This window comes from Prorops nasuta, unplaced genomic scaffold (genome assembly GCF_024137725.1).
Source record: "Prorops nasuta isolate Cenicafe-Biocafe unplaced genomic scaffold, Cenicafe_Pnas_1.2 PNAS00004, whole genome shotgun sequence".
Classification (NCBI taxonomy): domain Eukaryota; kingdom Metazoa; phylum Arthropoda; class Insecta; order Hymenoptera; family Bethylidae; genus Prorops; species Prorops nasuta.
In genome coordinates, this window is record NW_027116801.1 from 4,758,435 (window position 1) to 4,772,669 (window position 14,235).

A 14,235-nucleotide genomic window follows, 5' to 3' on the forward strand; every position below is an offset into this window, starting at 1 on the left:
TGGGAGAGATAAAAATTGTATTATTTATTGTAAACAAAATATTCTGTAACATTTTTCGTCTATATTTATCAAAACTACACGATATAATAAAAATAAAAGGATAGTATTACCGAAACTGTTTGTATATTAATTATGATAGGAGTAAGGAGGAATAGAGTAGGCAAAGAAATAAAATCTAAATGAATAATTTTGTAATTGTGATATAATGATTCGCATGCACTTAAACTTCACTTTATGCATTTTCGGCGTTTGAAGCAAGGATCTCTCGAAATGACACAAAACACAGTTTTATTTTTTAAATACACTGAATTAATATTTTGTTAATTCACATATCGTTATTTCAATTGAAGAACTGATTTGATACGGCAATAAATGAATTTTTATTATAAATGAAGCTACAGTGGATACTTGTGGAAGGAAGCTTTGAGCAGCTCCGAGAAGAGTGGAACGATTCGCAGATGGCTGCCGGAGACCCACTGGCCCAGTTCCGCATGCAGTTCGTTTCGTCCCCCTGCATCGTTGCACCCTGCTGCATCTTGCATGACGTGAAAGCCACCCCCGACTATCCCCGACCACCTCTTCTGCACTCTGCTAGCTCCACCCCGCTGCAGTGGCGCCCCTCTCATGAGAGCTTTGCTTTCTCTTCAGCTTCAACTTTAGCTACGCCCTTCCAACCAACTCCCTTCCCCCGATTGAAAGGGAGGCTGCAACCCTTGCAAGCTAACACCTTCCCTCTGCAAATCAATCTTTTCCAGATGTCTCCACTATATTTTTCTTCTCCTGTATGTTCAGTATTACGACAAAGAATAATAATTCACATTCCAACAAATCATTTACAAATCTGAATAAACATAATGAGATACAGTTTCTCGTTGCAATAACGTATAGAAGAAAACAGTTCAGCTGTGTAACAGTTGTCATTGACTCATCAGATTGCAAAATGCGTTTTCAGAGCTTTGTCCATTGATCTATAATTTATTTTATAGCAGACTGGATCGATAATCATCGCACTCTATATTAAGACCAAAATATAACTATTCATGTTCCAAGAAATCATGCTTATATTTCTGATTAAAAATAGCGAGATAAAGTTCCTTATTGTAATTCGTGGAATAAAGTAGTTCAGTTATATAACTGTTATCATTGATACGTATGTAAGATTGCAAAGTGCATTTTCAGCTCTGTTCATTGATCTGTAATTTGAATCACTGCAAACTTGATAGATAATCATATCATTCAATAATGCGAGAATAAAATATTTATATTTTAACAAATGATGTTTATTTTAAATAAAAATTAAGTTGTAAAGTATCTTATTACATTACATGGAACGAAACAATTAATTTCTGTAATAATTATAATTGGTAGGTTAAATTTCAAAATATATCTGTATAGTTATGTCTACTTTGCGTTTTAATTGAAAAATGTTTAAATATTTTTTATTATTCTTTAAGGTCTAATAAACTTGCGAGTATAATTAATCTGCCCTATAGATAAATTGCCAAATCATTAGTTATGCATTTTTGTAACTAAAAGCCGAAGATTTTTGAAATGTACACTTTCTATCGCATTGAAAATGACTAGTTGAAATGAGTGACATATGCATCGAATCAATTTTAGATGAGGCACTTCTTTTTTCAATCCTTATAAATCTGAATTCACCCCTGTCATCGCCGATGTATCATCAGTATTTGTCCCTTGAATTTTGATCTACTGCAATTTCGCATTAGCTAATAGCTTCTTTGTTACTACATATTATTGTTCTCAAAAAGATTGAAATATATTTTATTCCATGCTAGAATAAGATTAATAAAAATACCAAGTATTTTGTTGATTGTGAATTCAGTAGAATGATCTATTATTAAATTATACTATATACCTATCACCAAAGTCTTTGATTAGCACCTTGTAAAAATAAAGTCTGTATAAATTGATCGTAAAAGACGTATTTTTATAGAGGTTGATTAAACAATTGACAGCTGCGATTGACGTGTGTACGTTGACACAAAGACAAAGTTAAGCCTTGTTATGCTACTCTTTAGTATACATGTATATATACTATCTGTGGATGTGTTGACAATGTATCATCTGTTACTCTTTATTTGAAACTGACTTCGGTAGTGCAATGTGCTTTAAGTCTGCCCATGTTTTACCGGAACTCCTAGCTTCGCATTGCGAAAATCCTTACAATATTTACAGTATGTCTTCGACAAGTCTGAAAGTATGCATTGTGTGTGTGTGTGTGAGATATTCTTTTATTGTTTCTAATATTCTACACCCCTTTTCGTATATTTCAATATGTGATGAGTGAGATGCGAAAAATAAAAATACTGAAACTATTAAATTAATCAAAAAGGCACCAAAAAAGATTTTGGAAGATAGAATGTACCAAATATTTTTGGAAAATAATTCAAATTTTAATATGTTACTAAATCAAAATGAAGTTCTCTATAGACTGTTAAATACAAACAAAATTAGTGATAAATAAGTAAATTGACAATACTGAATATCAGTAATGATTTAAAACAGTGTAGTTGAAAACATGAATATCTTCTACTGTATATTTTTTTGTCACAAAAAATGTAGTGAAAATTAATTTCTTGACTTTAAACGACTATCATATTTGCAAATGATGTTGCATTCTCATTTTCAAAATCATGTCCATCAAAAGAGGAAACGATTTTAGCATCAGTTACACCAAAAAGTTGTGTATTTTATTTTTAACATAACATTTTCTATCCCGGCACAATGCGTGATGATAAAAAAGATAGACTGGAGGTTCACTTATCTTTCGAGCGGTGGCGTTACTGGATAGGAGGCTGGGAACGCGAACAAAGAAATTCTCTCTGCCGCTCTCTCTGCTGATACATCAATACTCCGACTACTCGAAGGTGGCCTATGGCAGCCCGGTTTGGTTACTCGGCTACCACGCTGCTACCCATTTGTTCATTCACTCAGATTCAAATGTATATAATTTTAATTTGGCAATTGTGAATTTTTCTACAATGTATAGCTTTACTAATGAATTCATTTAAATTGATATTAGTTTCATTTTAATTCTATTTGAAAAATATTTTAAGAAGTGTATGTTATGATGGTTGAAATTAATTGACTTTCTAGCTTGATTTCTCATTACTGCAAAAAAGAAGCAAATTGTAAAGTAGAAATTATAAAGTAGTAGTTGCAAAACATATGCTTTTAGTTTTATTTATTAACATGGTTCTGTGTGTGTGTGGTAGCTAAAAATTATATTATTGCTAACTAATGGAGGTTAGCTGTAACTATAATTTATAGATTGCACTAGTTTTTTCGTCAATTGAATACTTTTTATAGAAAATATACTATGATCAAAATATGATTAATTTTTCATAATCTTTACCCTCTATACGATTTTTTGAATACTAGATTCATTTTTACACCCTACTCAGGAAAAACTTTGTACTCAATATTGTTATATAGAAATACATTATGAGATTCTGCATTATATTTTTCAATAATAATATATCCGATAGATAAATAGATTGACAAGTTCAGTTACAATGTGATACTCTAAATGACATCGTTGAGCTAAATATGAAATAATCGATTAACAAAATTATATTCAGACGAGTTTCTGATTAGAGAGAAATTCCACTAACAAAAGTTAATTGTAATCGAAGATCTGCTTTTTGCAAGTTGCGTAGGGGTGCAGGACGAGATTCATGCCTTTTTATGACCAAACAGAATGGCGAAAATACAAATGTATCTCGCAAAGCATTGAATTTCATCAGGTTTTTATGTACACGTATAACGACGGTTGATGGTGGCTTTGTTCATCCAACTGGTAATAATACTGATTCTTTTTTCATCTTTCATAATGCTGCACAATAATACTCATTGCATATCTAGCAACGAAGCTTATTTTAAAAAGCAAACTAAAATTCATGGTTATAATAATACTTTCGTTTACATTGTTATAATAAAGACTGAAGTTTTTAAATCAGTTTTTCATTTGTCATCTGTACTTTGTACTATATAAACAATTATTTTTATTAAAAAGTATAGAAGGGGTTTCGTTAATACAAATATATCCCTTTTAATTAGCGTTATAGAAAGTATAAAGCTAAAACTGAAGCACCTGGTATTAAACATAGCAATCCAGGCTATTGTAAACATAAATCAACGATGAGAAACATTCGTCTTACTTTTTTGATCACAGACAATCTTTTACTCATTATAAATGTATTGTACTGCAGTAAGTCAACATATTCTTCACACAATGCTACTTTAGAGTTTGATTAATAACTTTTTTTACTATGAATTGAACTGGTCTAGTTGATCAGCATACTCGAGTCGAGTAATTCATCTTCCAATAGGGGGCTATGTTAATTTTGTTCTCTCTTGACTGAAATGTTGCATTTAATGAAGCTCAGACCTTCTAATAAAGCCCTAGAGAAACGGGAGCACAGATGCGATTTGCTTTAAAAGTAAGTAAAAAAAAAAAACACTCCATATTTTTTGTCCACGCTCTTTCTTTGTATGTTTTTTTTGCCTATTACTGAATCGGTGGGTAAGTAAGCCAACATAGTGTATATTGCTTAACAAAGGAAAATGTATTTAATTTGCATGGTCCGCATTAAGCGTATCATCAAAGACGAAATAAGTCTAAAGAAAACGTGCACGGCTACGTCACTACACTATATTTTATAGCCACGAATAGTGGAGCTCTTTTCGATAGAATCGGCAAAGACAAAGACGTGCTCTGCTTGTCTTATGTCAGTTCAGTTTCATACGTCACAGTGACCCATGAAGAGGCGGGGCAATTTAGCGAACCCCGTGAACCAGCCTCAAGCTATAAAACGATCGTACATCTGCGCCATCCGACGAAAAACAGGGCAGGAGAAAGAGTAAAGAAGGGTAAAGAAGAGAGCAAGCGTGAGCATATAACCTTTTCTAGATGATAGGGGATGGCATTTAAAATACACGTGCATATTCCAGCTGCTTTTTGCCCCACTTCTTTTTTTACCGTGATCTGTTAAGTAATACATTTCAATAAATTTTCAACTTTTTTTTATCCTTTATTAAATTTCTACAGGAAAGAATTATTATGCTATTATTGAGAAGCAAATATATTTAAAATATTGAATTTATTATCTTCGAAAAAATATAATTATCTTATTAATTCAATTTTATTTAAATAATTTTAATTTAGATGAATTACGATTTATATAAGAAACTTTATTGTGTTTGTGATAAGATATTTGCTTGTAGTGATGCTGAAAGATTCCTAGATTTGATTAGTTTAATATACGTTTATGATTGATATTAGCTAGCACCTATTTTCCTGTGCACTTATCTGGTCCTTCTTTTTTATTTATGGCAATTATTCCATTGTCCAAAATAAATAATTAGATTGATTTACACTACTTTGGTAATGGTAAACTTAGGTACATCAGTGCATCAACTACCAGACCGGAAATTAACGGAGGGTTGACCCACATCTCGATGCAGATGCATCGCATGCATGCCGTTTCATTTAAATTCATTTAAAGACTTGAACTAATTTAAATAGTCTGTTATTCCTCTATTCACCAAATACGCGCTTTGTTTTTGTAGCCTCCGGCGATTCCTTTGTCCCTTGTGCTGCTCATGCGCACTGTAACTCTATTGTGCTACTCGCGTTCAATGTTGTATCATCGTCTCTTATTCTTACTTCAACATACAGTTTACATCATAGAACAAGATTAAAAATGAAGTATAATTAAATTTATTTTAGGTTTAAAATTTATTAGGCAAAATTTACTGCAGATAACGTCAAGAGTTAAAAAGCAAGTATTGCTGTTGCTCGATAAAAATGAAGCAGTTAATTCGAACTTAAATAAACTACACACAAAAATTAGAGTAACATCTGCACTGCAATTTCATATAACATTACTCCAGACGCTATCACGTTTTTTGTGGACATAAGAAACGGTCGAATCTAAAAAAGTAGAAGAAAAGATGTTTGTTTCAAGTATGGCTCATATGGCTTTTATTATCTGTTTTCCGAATATCTACCTACGTGCTGCTCCATTTTAGAGATGACATTAAAAAAGGCTATTAATAAGTGACTTAACGAAACTATAGTGAATGTTTTAAAACGGTTTAGAAGTTAAATGCACTTTTTAATAAAATAATTTTTTTATACAGCAAAAACGCTGAAACGTTAATTAGTCACATTCATGAAAATTAATCGATTTATAAAATTATGACTGAATAATTCGGTTTCGGTATTTTAATACAGCAATAGCTCGAATAGTTGTAATTTACCCAGGATTGACTATTAGGGTTGTGATTTGCGTCTCACTTAGTATTTCCGTAGTTATTTCATTTAACATTCGAATCGATCGACTGTAATGATTTGGCCTGAAAATAAAAAGTAAAAATAGATATAGGGGTTCATTTAACAAAAAGCTTAGAAAAGGCACCCGTGCATGAGAATGCAGGTAGTACTTTGGCGAACGCACGTGATCGGAGGGAGAGAGCATTTCTTTCTTGCCCCTCATCACAGAAATTACAGATAATAGATGTCGTTTTGGAGTACCAATCGTTCCCAACGTATTTTTTCCCAATAGACCTTTTTTCGATAATGTCTGAAAAATAAATATACGAATACTATCTTTATAAATGATTCGATATCCTCTCACCGTAGACTTGATTACTACGATAGAAATTATAATACTATTTGTATTTTTCAATAAAAAATTGTATGTATTTATTTTTAAGGAAATTAAATATTGTTAAAAATAGTTATAACAACAGTTGCAAAAATTCATACTGTATTTTAAATAGGTTACTGAGTTGTATTATCCCTGTGGTGTTCCTCATTAGTCAACTCACCAATCTCAGTATAACGAAAGTCAAAGCCTGTTTCGCGATCGAACAAAGAAACATAAAAGGTCTGCATTTTAACGGATATAAGGATATATTACTATATAGCTAGATTCCAAAGACCCCATGTTTCGGTCCTAAATTTACGTCAGGAGTAATGAGAATTTCCGCTTTTTCGTACTGAATTTATCTTAAACACATTGCCCCTCCACTCTCTTCTTTAACCACTTTTCACCGAGTCCCAAAGACCCACTTTCCTCTCTCTCTCTCTCTCTCGCACTTCTCTGATTTTTATCTCCTCTCTTACTCCCACCCCTCTTATAATCTTCCTTTGTCGTTCTTCGATTACTATCCTTCCACACTCCTCTCGAAATTCCTCCTCCTCACCCACTTTTCTTTGTCTACTACAACTACATATATATATATATATATCTCTCTCTCTCTCTCTCTCTCTCTATATATATATATATATATATATATATATCTATCTCTATCCCTATCTTTCTCCCTCAGCGTTATCCCTTTCGCTCAATCTAGTACAGCCAGTTTCGCCTGGTGGGCCAAACAAAGAAGGGATTCTACCCTTGGAAATGCGCTCAGCATGTTTATGGCGAAAAGCTACCGTAGACTTACCGCCAAAAGTGTCGAACAAAGAGAGGAGGGAGTGACCAGCAACCGAAGAATCACGGTTAAATGTTCGACCTGTAAGCAAATATTATCGAAAACATGATACATTATTTAAGTTACTTATTTTTCTCTCTTTACCAAAATTCGAATTGCGGAAATATTCACTTCCATTGCACCAAAGTTGCAATCATGATACTAGAAGCAGCAGGGTTTGTTTGTTATCAAAATATTTGATAAATCAATGAAAAGGAAAGAACTTTTCATCATGAGACGCAATAATAAATGAATCGTAGGAAGAATAAGGTGAATAAATATACATAGGATATGGAGAGAGAATGGTGCTGAAAGTGCAAAAAATTGCAATTTTTTTTCGCATGTGGCATAGCTGGATATGTGCGCGTCCTGTATAAAAGTATATATATATTTGTGGTAGTTTATTGCGAGAGAAGTATAGACTATAGAGAAATGGGGGAACTGGTTCATTTAGTTTCAATGCTTTCAGGTAGTTTTGAACCTATACATCTCCCTTTTTTGTATTCATGCATTCCTGCTTCTAGACATATATATGCAATAAGTAAAAAAATAACTGAATAAAAATAGTTATGGTATAAATGGGAATAACGAGGAAAATACTTGTTACCGCTCCACTGATAATAGTAAGGGACGGTGGGGTGCAATTCTCATAAATTCAACGTACGAACAGCACTACAATGCACATTAAATCATCCTCGATTACTTAAAAAAAATCCACTGATTTATTGCATTAGCAGAAATGCGATTTGCCATATAGGTATTGGCTAAAACGTCTTGTCTTCGATAACATTAGCAATTGATAGATTCATCAATATCTCTGCACCCTATGAATCTTATATCATATCCATTCTTTCAAACTATTGTGACATTTATGGGAACTGATTCAATCACGAAAGTGCACATGTGCTCTAACCATACGAAATCATCTCCACTTTTTGAATTCATGTTCAGAACAGACAAAGGGGATAAAAATTAAGATATGATAATTGAGTAATTAGAGGGATTAATGTATCATTTGGTATGCAAGGCTGAGAGGAGCTTAACGGGGAAATAAAAGGGAAATCTCTAGAGGCTTAGCGCGGTATTGATTTTCTTTTTCTCACACGAGCACGCGCATGTAACAAAGAACCATTAAAATCGTCGATTCTGTACTCTTAGAATCATCCTCTCCCTCTCACTTATCCTCTTACGGTACTCGCTCCCCAAACAAAGACTTTTCGTCAATAAACTGTACTGGCGAATAGGAGGATATTAACTAATTTTTAAACATAAAATTTCCATAATATTAATTTGATATAAACATTTTGTACTCGTCTACCAGTGTATTAAATTTATATTTTTAAACGAATCAGGAGACACTGTGTTTCGATGGCAAAATACATAAAAATAATACCCGTCGTCGAAATACTCTCTCGTAAAAAAACAAAGGATATCCTTCAAATAGCTCAGTTGGTTTTCCATTGGAATGTGAAATTTGGTAATTTCAGGTAGCCCAGGTGGTTTTCTGAAATCGAATGAAATATACCTGAAGCTATATTATATATGTATGTGTATTTTTTCAAGGAGGATTTGGACGTAGTAGGAGAGAGCGGAAAAATATGAGGACCATCAACAGAATCTTCCGAAGCTGCGACATACTGACTAAGAAGAACAGAAGTGATTTCACCATCTATAAACATACACGTCGTAGAATGGTGCGAGAAGGGCTTTCCGCGTCAAGCTAGAACCAACGAGATCGAGATGATATTCTGCCCTTGAAACTCACCAGGGCAACATTTCTCTTGATTTAGCGAAACAATCCAAGCATCTGAATTTCAAATATGGCATTTTCTCTGTCACCACTCTGTTTCCCGTCGGAAGCTTTTGTCGGATTTTCCTCCCCCTCCATGACCCGCACTATGACCTGTCGCGAGACTGCACCTAAACTTTTTCCAAATCATATTAATTTGCAAAATATTCATCTTTCACCTCACTTAGTCTTCTTTAATTCTCCATACTTTATACATGGTCCAGCAATTACATCCCACTAAATACGAATTTAAAGAACCATTTACCTTCATAGCTATTAGAGATTTCAATGTTTTGCATAACATCTCTTTTAATATAAATGGAAAGAATTTTCGAAAAGGTCCTATGTAATAATTTCATATCTTTTATAGCTGCAGAGATAAGCTTCTTATTGCATCCATGCGGTGGGAATTTCTCAATGGTGAAGGGCGTATACTATTGTACAAAGAACAATGTTTCATTTCCTGTAGTGCATTTTAATTTATTTATAATCCTTTCGTATAATTTTAGCTACATTTTGATTTGTGTGATGAGCGCATAGAATTACTCTCTATTTATATTAATACTTAAAATTTAAGTGTTTTATTTTACTCAAAATGTAGTCTTTAATGTTTTACAAGAATCTTGTAAATATTAAGGCGAGTATAAATGGAAAAAATAACTGCAGTACGACGATCGAGTGAGGTGCTTTCTGGGCATAGAGAATCTTTCGCGAATCTTCTGCGTTGAGTGGTGAGCAATTTGTCTTTCGATCAGTTGTTTCTGGTAGGCTATTGCGATTAAGGGTGATTCGTTATATTGACGATCTACGCATGAGGGACTGTGGCCAATTGAGTAGTCGTTTCCCGTGAAAATAATGTTCTAACGTCTGTCTAGGGGGTTCTTTTCGAGGGCTATTCGTTTTCCCATAATTTTATACTACTACCCATGATATTTCTTTAGTTGCTCAGATTACTTTATTCCCCACTTTTTGAAGGCATTAAAAAATATTTACTTAGTGTAAGCATGCAAGGTGAATTCAAAAACCAAAACTGTTCAACGAATCATAATCAACTGGATTATATTTAAGTTTATCCCTGCAATATACGAAGTGACTGATAAAGAATTTTACTATATAGGATGAGTTTTCAAGGTTTTCGCATATGTAGAGCAACTGGAATTTACAGATTTATGTACAATTTGTCAGTTTTCTCAATTGAAATTCGTTGTTCATTTTTTTGTTTTAATTATTTTCTGAGTAACAACTATTTAGAAATTCGAAGAAACATCAAAAGTACAATAAGATAAGAATTGAAGATGTGGCGTTACGTAAGAAGGAAAGATTTGAGTGGCAAGCGTATGTTTGTTACAGCAAATATTATTCTACCTTTTTAAGAAGCAAGATACTGCGTGTGTATGTATTTACAAATATATAATTTTATATTATATTATTTTTGTTTATATATGGTAGGTTGCTAAGGACTGCATTTACTATATTTTGTTGATAATTTTATCATAAAAGAGAAATAGAGTTACGAGATTTTACTTCTGAAAGCTACCATACAACATTGTACAGAGTCAATAGGAAAGATTGGAATGAAAATTATGAAACCTTTAGATACTGTTTTATTTCTTAGGACGACAATATACGTTTGGTTAGTGTTCAAGGCCGCATGAATTCGCACAAGGGCCGATATTAGTAACTGTGCGTCATGCAGCTGGGAACTATGAAGAGAGGCAAAGGAGGGGGGATTATTATTTGGGTATAATAGAAAGAGTAAAGTTGCTGTAAGTAGGGGAGACCATTAACTTAGCTGGAGATCCATAAAAAAAAATTTAGAAAGATTACACAATTCATTACAAAAATAACAATCCCATAGTCTCACCACAAATATGGAATCCTAATAAAAAAGTGCAACCTTATTCTAAAAAAAAATAATAAAACTTGGCAAAAGACATATATTTAATAACACAAATCATAAGAGCATGTGCCTGTGCAAGGTTGAGAGGCTTGAGTTCCTTGCAAATTCGTAGAGCAGCAAAGAAGCGGGCGCGTGTATTTCTATATATAGGTCGGATTATGGGACGCAGCGAGTCCCAGTAGTCTCCGGTGAGTAGAGCAGCGAATGGGCGCTTGGCTATAGCGGTAACTGTGCCACCACAGATAATAGTAAGCATGACAAGCAGGGGTAAGGCAGGGCAATGCCAAAAGCGAGTCAAGCAAGCCATGGTCGAGGCATTTCGCGCGGGTCGTAACACTTAGCCCCAACCCGTAAAGCATAGCCCATAGCCCATAGACGATCGTACACGCGCAGAAACGCAACCGCAGCAGCAGATGGGGCCACGACTCGTTTCTTTTTTTTTTTTTTTGGGACCTTGGAGAGCTCGAGGACCGGATCCAGCGAGGGCGCTGTGAGAATTCGGCGCAGCACGTGTTCGACCTTCTTTTCGCTTATATTTTTTCTTCTTTCTTTGTTTCTCCTTCTCTATTTTTTCTCCCCCCCCCCCCTCCCTGGGTTCTCCTTCGCGAGAAGCAAAGCAAAAGGAACAACCACGAGCGCATCCGCCTTTTTCCTTCTTTTACCTTTCTCCTCCTAGCGTTCTTTAAAAAGACATGCCCTTTCTTCCCCTCGTCGCACTACAACCCTTCTTTTCGCCTCTTTTGATCGAATTATCCAATTTCTTGTTTACGAACCGCTTTAGTTTCAGCGTTTAAATCTCTCGAGCGAAGTAACGAGATAAATGGCGGAAGTTCTTTCTTTGTTCCCCCTTTCGCACGCCTGCCCTAAGCGCTAGCCTCTGCCGCTGCTAACTACTGATACTTTTATATTTTCTTTACTTCATTTGTAAATTTATTGTTGTGTGACGTCACAGAGAGACGTCGGATTATTGCTCATTGGATAAAACAAAGTTACAAAAAAAATAAATACACATTCCATCTATAATATGTTAATTTTTCTTTTAATCTCTGTGCAGAATCTCATAGATTGTTTCCCCTATATAAAAATACAAATAGAGCGTCTAACATATTTTATAAATGATAGTCTTTCTTAGTTTTTTTTTAAGGAATATATTAAAAGTAAAGATAAAGCCAGTTATTGGAGTAAATGGTATTCTTTAAGCATAGATAAAGCACAATCTTGCGTGGCAATTCTGGTAATGCAGTGAATCTATTTGGTTTTATGGGAAAGCCATTCGAGTTTTCCGAATCCTATGAACGAAATGTTCTGGATATGTATAGGGAATGAAGCATAGCACTGCGATCATCCCACACAAATCGGAAAACCGTCGATGCGGAAGTATATCCAATTTCCTTCAAGTCTTTCGTGACCACGAATTATTACTTGAAATTTACTCGTGCGTTATTGCGCAAAAATGTATTCTTCAGCAATTTCGACAAGTACTCGAATTACCTATTGTTCGGTGCAATAAAATATTTTCTTACAAAATCAAATTATATTTTATGTTAAATTTTTAATGTACTCACATCAACTGCTAATTAAAAGTTCCATTAAAATACTAATAGTTAAATGATTTATTCAAGTCATTATTGGCTTTGGGTAATGTAAACTTTGAAAATACTAAAGTCTTATATTTTCTCTTAACAGCAGAAACTCGTGATTCGTGAGAAGTACGAATGAACTGCTACATATTTGTAGCCAAGAATAGCCACTTTAAAAGAGTTTTAATTTGTTTTAAGATCGAAGAATGTGAGGCACGGGGGATTTATTGAAACTCAACGTATCACCCTTTCTCGGTGAAAATTTTATAGTCTTCTATTTTTCAAATTAAGGATTTCAAAGTTATCGATCTATTTTACTTGAAATTTTGGAGTATGGCTGAGGCACTTTTCTTCTAATAACTTTAATGGAAATGGTGTAGAAATTATTATAAAGATCCTGTAAAAAAACCTGACCAGTAGCAAGTTTTGGTAAAACTTGTGTTAGAGAGAATGCTATATATCTGTTCATTCCTTATTTGGATAGGAATATTTTTTCTCTCTCACAGGATTTCGACAAAAATTGGCTACTGGACAGACTCTGCTGCAAGTTTTCGTGAAACTGCTAGTTCAGCGCGCCACCTAAGGGGATACAAACGAATGAGCCGAACCGATGATTAGATGGTAAGTGGGAGTGTGGATAATAGTGGAAAGGTATTTTGGCCGAAGTGGGTAATGACCGAGAGGTATTTTTGTCCGAAATGAATAATGGCTTCGGGGTGTTTGGGCCAATAATAGAATATTGATAGTAAAAGTTCACCGGCAATACAGTATCTTGTGTATAGCTAATTAAAAAGTATTAAAATACATGACGTGTAATTTAATATATTGTGTAATGTATGTAACATAATATATAAATATGTGCATAATGTATTCTGAGGCCGAAGTACTATTAATTATGGAATAATTTGTTATTAGACTTAATAAAGTACAAAATGTATATATTAACAATTAAAATATAAGCTAAATAGAAATTTATACTTTGGTTTAACATACACATACTTTTTTACAATTAAAATATTATGAATGGGTTGGACAGTTTCCAAATTATTTTATTACCTAAATATGGGCAAACGTTACCTTTGGTAAAATTTTATTACAGATTCTCATTAGTATAAACGTTGCAACTAATTTTATAATTCCTTTCAACAAATAGTCTTGGTCATTACCCGTACTACCGGTAAATGATAAAAGTAGAATGTGGAAGAGTTGGTTTCGCGCCACCTATCCAAAGAAGATGGAGTATATTTATATCCGTCTGCATGGATGTAAATAGGTAATTGTATTATAGAACATTTTCATTTGAATGTTTATATTCTAAATACATCTTCGAAAAATATTTAAGTGTACCTTACACTACTGACAAGCCTTGTTTACTGTTACTTTTTAAAACTCCAATTTTTACCTTAAAAAGTTGTTCGATTTAATACCAATTTTTCATTATTGTAAGCAAGGGTTTT